Below are 8,530 nucleotides of genomic sequence, written 5' to 3'. Positions count from 1 at the left end.
ATGAACAGTACGTGTCTTTACTTTTGCAAGGTGATGTAAGATTTTAAAAGAGAGGCAAAAGACACCAAAGGAGCAATCAAACTCAAAGGTCGAAAACATACCGATACAGCTATAACGGAAAACGAAAACCGACGAGAAGACAAACAGCAGTTCACATAACATATAAAACTTAAAACTTCCAACAAAAACGTCCTAACGTGAATTCTAATACTAATGACATTGCGCGTCAAATTCGCTTTACTGTCCAAACGACGTTACCTTTTAATTCGTATTCACAAAAGTGTATTTCTAATGCGAATTAGATAATTCGAATTAGCCAATTCGTATCAATTCGAATTAAAAAAAAAGAGTGTGTGAAAGCTGGTTACTAAGTTGTCTGTCAAAGTTGGTTTATAAGAACATAAAGATTAAATTTTACTCGTTTTATGGGATATTTTCTGTTTTGTCTGTCCATATTTTCCGTTTGTTGTAACAAAAAATATATGTGGTACAGTTGCCAATCAGACAAATCTTCACAAAACAAAAAAAAACATAGACATTATTAATAACTCACCTTACAGTCATTTTTTTTCCATTCGAACTTTTTAACGTAATTTCACACAAAAAAGGAGACTAAAAACAAATATTTCTTTTTGGCGCGAATTTCTTTCTAACACTAACGATACAAACTGTCCAGCGAGCACACGTTTTGATCATTTGTTTTTAACATACTTTCGTTGCTCAACTGCTCACTGGCTTCAAATGAGTCTACAGTTTGTGGTTCGTCGTTTGTTAGTTCAAACGATGCATTACTTTCTAACTTTAACATTAAATCAATTATCTAAATGTGTTCTTGCTTGTCATAACTCAAAACAAAGTTTAAACTTACTCAAATTTAGGTATTATAATAACAGCAATGAAAGAAAGAGGGTGATCCCGAAATTTTTAGTAACTTTAGACAATATTTTGAGTTATGACAAGCAAGAACATACCTCTTTTTAAAAAGGCTTTATCATCACTATCTTCATACATTCATCTAATTAAGATGAAGAATTGCCAATAAAATAAAATATGCATAAGAGGAGCAATGTCCTCTGTGTCTATAACATCTTCTACGTAGGCTATTTCCCCGTTTAATAAGTTTAAATAACAACAAAATGTGCATGCGTTTCTGGCTGTTCAAACAAGGTCAGCAAACTCTAATTAAACGATGCATTTGTTTCTATTCCTTCAACGTTTAACAAACTATAACAAATGGCACACAATGTTAACCAAACTTTGGTTAGAAAGAAATGTACTCTTGATCTCTCGATATATTGACGTAACGTTGTAAACAATTTCAGAAAAGGTATCACTTTAGGGGATTGAAATTTTACTTTGGGTCAAATTTTGGGGAATATGTGACATCTTTGTCCTCCTTTTGCTATATTATTTGGCAAATACATGCAGATTGCTGCCATACTGCAAAACGAAAAGATATTTTACCATTCAACTAGTGGATATCAAATCTTTGAAAAATACTGACTTCTTACTGATGCACATATATATGACACAAACAGTACGCTTTATTTGTAAGAAAGTAAGTAAAAGTGGTTCCTCTTTGTTGAGTTAGTGCAAGTGTCTCATACTGCACACACAGTGGTCGTCATGTCAGCTACTGCCTCATCTCGATTTCTCGTTGCTTTCTACACCATCTTGTTCGTCTTAAATGTTCTCTCCAAGCTCCGTCACAGCTATCAACCTGTCTCTCTGAGCTCTAACATGCAGATTTGATTGAATGTGAACTCGGCGATAGCATTGCTCTTAATGGTTCCAATCTAGAATTAAGCATATGTTATAATTCTATTGTATTTGCTGGTTTTCAGAAGCCTTTCATATCAGATTGAATCCGAAACAGCGGGGGTGTTATTATATGTGTTACAAAGTATTTGTACTATGAAGTGTTACCTGAATTGGAAAATCCAGGATTTGAAATATTCAGTCAGAACTCTACTTGGTAAAAAAATATCTCCCAATTTACCGTCTATTTTTATCATTCATGATAAGAAGCCATTATGGGATGAGGCTCTCGAAAACCATTAAATCTATTCTCATAATGCTTAGGCGTGTTGTCAATTTGAAATTATTGTCCAATTCGTTGCAAACAAAATGATGCAGGAAACAGGAACTTGTACCAAAGGCTTTATTGTGGATATAAGATCTTGTTTAAGTAAACAGACACAAAAGGAACTTGTCATAACATATTAATCATTTAAAACAATTTCTTTCCTGTCTCTATATGCTTTACTGAAAAGTTGCATCATAAGTTTCGCTACCCCTCACGGCACTTGCTTATTAAAGGTCAAAACGATTTTCTGATTACATAAACATTGTGATGAATTCAAACGGAAGTAAAAAGTAGTGTATGTTGACGGTTTCAAATTTCAGACGTTTGTCCTAGGAGCTATAATGTAGATATGTAAGGTATTTCATATTTTCAAGCAAACAACAAAACTTGAAAAGAATTTATGCTAGGAACTTGAAATACAAATCGTGACTGTAATCATATATGCAAAAGCTATAATGGCGTCAGAACATTGTGGTACGTTTGTACTTGCGTGGGACTAAATACACAGAAACATCGATTAGTAAAATAATCTTCTGGATTAGTTTAAGATGGACGATTGTCACTTTCTCTTCAAGTAACAGTCCATGATGCATGAAAACCTTTTGCGAAATTCGGTAAATATTGACTGGATAAGAAACCGAGAGACTAAGTTAAACAATTCGTATCCTATCAGGACGCTGTTCACTTAGTATTAATTCTGTATTTCGACATAAAGGTGATAACGAGATGCTTTCTTTCCGTTTGCAAATATTTGACGCCTCCCTATATTATCTATATCTTAAAATGACAAGAAAATGATTAATAATGTCAAATCAGTGCTTTACTATAGATTTTGACTGCCCTCTGGGATCCTTCGTTCCTCTTTCATCAAGTTTGCAAAAGCAAAAAAATGCGTCATAACATTGTGATACGCTTGTACTTGTGTAGGAGAAAATAAACAGAAGCATCGATAAATAAAGTAATCTTCTGAATTAGTTTAAGCTAGACGATTGGCACTTTCTCTTCAAGTAACAGTCCATGATGCATGAAAACCTTTTGCAAGATTCAGTAAATACTATATTGACTGCATAAGAAACCGAGAGACTAAGTTAAACAATTCGTATCCTAACAGGACGGTGGTCACTTAATATCAATTCTGCATTTCGACCCATGGGCGATTACGAGATATGCTGCTTCCGATAACAAATATTTGACCCTTCACCATATTTTTATCTTAAAATGTCAAGAAAATGTTTGAATTAGGTCAGTTCAGTGCAAAAGCAAAGATAGCGTCAGAACATGGTGGTACGTTTGTACTTGTGTGGGACAAAATAAACAGAAAAACTGATTCTTAAAGTAATCTTCCGGATAGAAGCTTGACACTTTCTCTTCAAGTAACAGAACATGATGCATGAACATCTTTTACGAAATTCAGTAAATATTGACTGTAATAGAAACCGAATGATAAAGTTGAACAATTCCTATTTTAGCAGGACGCTGGTCACTTAATATTAATTCAGCATTTCGACCTATGAGCGATTACGAGATATGCAGCTTCCGATCACAAACATTTAACGCTTCACCATAATTTTATCTTAAAATGTCAAGAAAATGTTTAGATAAGATCAGTTTAGTACTTTAATACGGACAATGTAATCGATTGATTTAGCCCTAGGAATATCTTCAGAAAGGTTTTTAAAAACATAAAATGAGAATAAGTCAATTTAAAAAGGAAACTTTATTTAACATACTTCTGGTACCAGTAACCCAAGACTAACTATGGTCGTGTCCTTAATCGAAAGTATACTAAGAAGCACAAATAGATAATATATGTACAGGGCAGCTTTGTTTTATTATATCATTAGTGTTTAATAAAATATAACTAGAACACGAAGTGAACTATTAATAAATACTAACAATTCGGAAAGTTATGTACAAATTAAATGGCTGTCTAGCTGAATACCTGACTGTTAAGGAGTATTATCTTCCAAAACGGAAATTTAGAAACCATGTTTTATGTCACATCGCCATAAACAAAGAGTAGTCTCAATCACCACACAGGTTTAAATTTGAACAACATAATAATACTTTATTCCGTAAGCAAATACAGCTCATGGATTAAACAGATACAAAAATTATACAGTTTACTTATACATATACAGCATTAATATATAGCGGAGTTTGGCATACAATTTACATTGGTAATAAAGGTACATAACACACAATCAAGTATTACGATTTTTTTCTGCCTCATAAAGGTATTTACCCAGATTATTTAATTCCTTTATATTTCTTACAGATAGTAATTGAAATAGTTTGAAAGTTGATGGGTTTCTATAATGATATATCTTTATATATTTACTTCTGACATTTACATATTTATCACACTCTAATATAAAATGATATTCGTCTTCGATTACTTTCTTATCAAACATATAACAATCACACTAATTTCTAGAAATATTTAAGTATCTTCCAGTTTCTCCATTAAATGAATGTGAATAGATTCTATTTTTAGTTACATATGAACAAAAGGAAAAATAAATGGCTGCCGTTGGTTATACATACACTAAAGATAAATAATACGTCAGCTGGGAACTGAGTATACTATTCTCATGAGACAAAAGATGACAACCATCTTTCATTGAGATGGTTATACAGCTGCATGGGTTGATGTCCTGGATAGAAGATAAGAATACCTAAAACTGTCACAGAACTTAGAGCAAAGGCATCTTTAAGGGCATTATTAAGGGGTACTAGTATTTTAACATGTTTGAAAAGCTTTGTTGTATAATGGAGTGTTTACAACCAGCTTTAAAGCAGTAGGATATTGATAAACCTTGGATTGTTGGTTCCAGTTGGCAGTGGTAATACTTCAATTAATGTAAATCTAAATTCTTCCTGTAAAGCTTGGATTCATATAACGGTAAAAAAAATTTTTTTTTTATACATATACTAGTTTATAAGTTCTGATAATTGTCAAAGAGCACACATGTAAACATCCGTAAAGTTATGAATATAAATTAGAATTCCACTTTTCTTTTGCTATCAATATATCGACCATGCAGTTGTGTTTCATAAGGCACATGCAATATTGTCATATTAATGTTATATTTAACATTGCTATAAAAGCGCGAGGTATGGATAGCCGCAAAACCAGGTTCAACCCACAATTTATATTCTTAAAATGTCCTGTACAAAGTCAGGAAAAATGACATTTGTTATTTTGTGTGTGTAACATTGTAGTGTTGTATTTCTGTTGTGTCATAGTTCTCCTCTTATACTTGGTGTGTTTTTCTCAGTTTTAGCTGTAACCCAGGTTGTTTTTTCTCAATCGATTTTTGAATTTCGAACAGCGGTATACTACTGTTTCCATTATCTACATACATTCTCAAACGTTTATGTGAAATGTATAAATACATTTTGACAACATTCACCAATATAGATGGTAAAAAGTAAATATCTCAGTGAAGAATAAACAATATTTATAGGACAACAAATATAAGAAAACGTTATCTTTGACTTGATTTCAATAAATTCTTAAAACTCACATATTTGAGAAATATAACAAATATAAGTCGATAATCTACTTGACCTGGAACTATTTTTCATTCACATTTCTCGATGTTTTTTTTCGTAAGCCGTTTATTTTGAAGGTTAAATAAAAAGCCGTAAAAAATCAAAGAAAACTTATCAGTCAGTCCACCAATAAATGTAATAAGATAAACATTTTCTTTAGCAAGCTGTATTTTTTATCAGAAGTTTCTGACACCCGTAGTTCTTAGAGACGCAGTATTTATGTAGAAAAAGTAGATATATCCTTTACATTTCTTTTGACATTCATTTTCTAGACAGTTTAGTTTGAAGGGTAATATTATTTAAATATAACTTATCACTTTTACTAAATTAATGAATGTTTCCCCGCTTTTATGAATGGAACATGACTGTCATATAAATATCTTGTAGTTCAACGTCATTTTTTTTTAACGTAAATAAAAAAAATCATGTATATTAGGTTCATTTTTTTTTAGCATAACCGAGTTTCATTGTAATTTGTTATTTTCTGATTTTTACGTAGGATGGAAAAGCCGACCGAGAATCAGACTTATGTAATTGCACGTTATTTACCGCCGCAGTGACAATAACTTACCTCTACTCTTTAAGATAATTAGTTGTTTCTTCTTGCTCTCTTCCTGTGTCGTGTGTACCTATATTCTTTTGGTTTATTGGTTTATTTTCTCGACATATGGTTTTGATAGGAATGGATGAAGCTTGGTAAGACTGTTTGATTATCAAGTACCTTTATATTAGCAATTTGTCTCTTTGAAAGTATACTTAACTTCCTGATGGGTATTACTTCAGGTTTAAATTAAGGTGATTTAATTTTGGGTAAATCCAAGCTTTGGATCAGAGTTGAAAACCTTACGAGATGAAAAACAGTAACAGAGGCGTTTTTTCTTAGTTGTTTTGTTTATTAAGGTGCGTTATAGGCTTTATGTCTTATTATATGATGCTGCACTTTTTCTTCATAATTTGGAAGGAAATCGAAAAATTGAGTTGAAATAAAGATTTGGTTCCTGTTGTAGTGCGATTATGTCATGTGGAACACCTATTTTCGTGATTCAAACTTTGTTATAACTTGAAAATTGTTCAAACTATGCAATACCATTGGAAATATCAGTAGGAATTTCAGCTTACAAGCATTCAACCTAACTGTTTACATATTGTTTTCAATCTTCACCCCACCCTTTTGAAATCAAAATTCTGTTCGCATTTTTCATATGTAAATAAAGGAAACAGTGGTTTACTGCTGTTCAAAGTCATAAATCGATTGAGGGAAAACAAATCCGAGTAACAACCACCGATGGAAACATATCAACTATAAGGGGAAAACAACGAAACAACAGAAACCCCGAAGGGCAACCAAGAACAACCGACTAAGCAACATACATAGAAACGAACTTTTTTAAAATAACAACTGCCATATTTCCGACCTGGTACATGACATTTTAGGAAAAAAAATGTGGGTTGCTCCTGGTTTAGTGGCTGCAAAGATTGGAATTCATCACTAGATTTTTGGTCTTTAACAGTCACATTTTGATTTTAAAATTTCATCTGAAAAGTATATTGTTAATCCATGTTCCGTCTTGTAAGTAAATGTCATATTTGTCCACTGCAGTGCTGTTCGGATATTTGTTTAAACTGTCAGTTAAGTACTGCTGAGAAATTATCATGTTGTCAACTCAGCACTGTTTAATATTTTTCAGACAATTCAGTTTGTTGTTAATGTCTTTTAATGCCTTTCAATAGTTTTAACATACACTGAACAGATATGGACTGACTGTAAGCGAATTTTCATTTACACAGTATGTAAAAAACGGCTGACTAAACCGGGTCTTATATCTAGCTAAACCGTTCGCTTAAATGAAACATTCTATTATATTGACAATGAAAAAATAATTTCCCGTCTCTTAAGATCTTTTCAGATCAAAATGACTGTTAAGAATAAACTTTGTTTACTTCTGCATCCAACATGGTGTCCGGAAGATATGTCATTATTAATTAAAACAAATGTTTTTAATATTAATTTAAATTTGAAAACACACATTAATGTATCTCTGTATGAAAATGCATCTTTTGAAAGTAATCAAAAGTATGAAGCTTCACATATTTACAAGTTGGATGGAGATTATTTGCTTCAAGAATTCTATGATATTTTGAATCCGTCGAATCCACTGCTTGAAAAGGTAATACTCTGTTCAACTTCAAGACCTAAATCTCATAAGTATGTGCTGAAAACAACATGGGTTACATCTAATACAATTTATAATAAATGTTAAAAACATCAAATTATAAAACCAAAAAGAAACAAGAAAAATGAATACTTTAAAAGTATGTGCAGATTTAAATAACGAGAATTATTTTCATCAATACATGAAGGTTAATCCCATTGCTATCTGTTATATACATGAATTGTTTCAGGCAAAGATTGTTAATAAAATGTTAAAACATATGTTGAATATATGGTTTGCATTAATGAAAATTAGTTCCTTCAAAGCACAATGACCAATATAATCCTAAAGTCAATGAAATCATTCTATATGAATAGGTACGATAATGGATCTTGTTTTGTTTAAATCAGAAAGCTGCCAAAAGGGTAAACCATTAATTGTATGATATATTGATAAAATATAATTCTACAGACAGTGTCATTCATAAAAAAGTGTTATATTACATATTTTGCAGTGATCAATTCTTGTTAACAAGGAAACAACATCAGATGGATAATTCTACGGTGAGATGAAGGACAATAACAATCAAAATCAAGGAGTAAACAAAACCAAAGGACACTATTAAGACTACTAATATTGGTCGTTGGTACTCAGCCGGTTTTGTTTCTTGTCTATTCCTGATACTCAAAAGTCAATCCTGATATAAACTTTTCATTTATTTCAAAAATAATTG

This window comes from Mytilus trossulus, chromosome 7, assembly GCF_036588685.1.
Source record: "Mytilus trossulus isolate FHL-02 chromosome 7, PNRI_Mtr1.1.1.hap1, whole genome shotgun sequence".
Lineage (NCBI taxonomy): Eukaryota > Metazoa > Mollusca > Bivalvia > Mytilida > Mytilidae > Mytilus > Mytilus trossulus.
Note: the sequence above shows the minus strand (reverse complement) of the source record.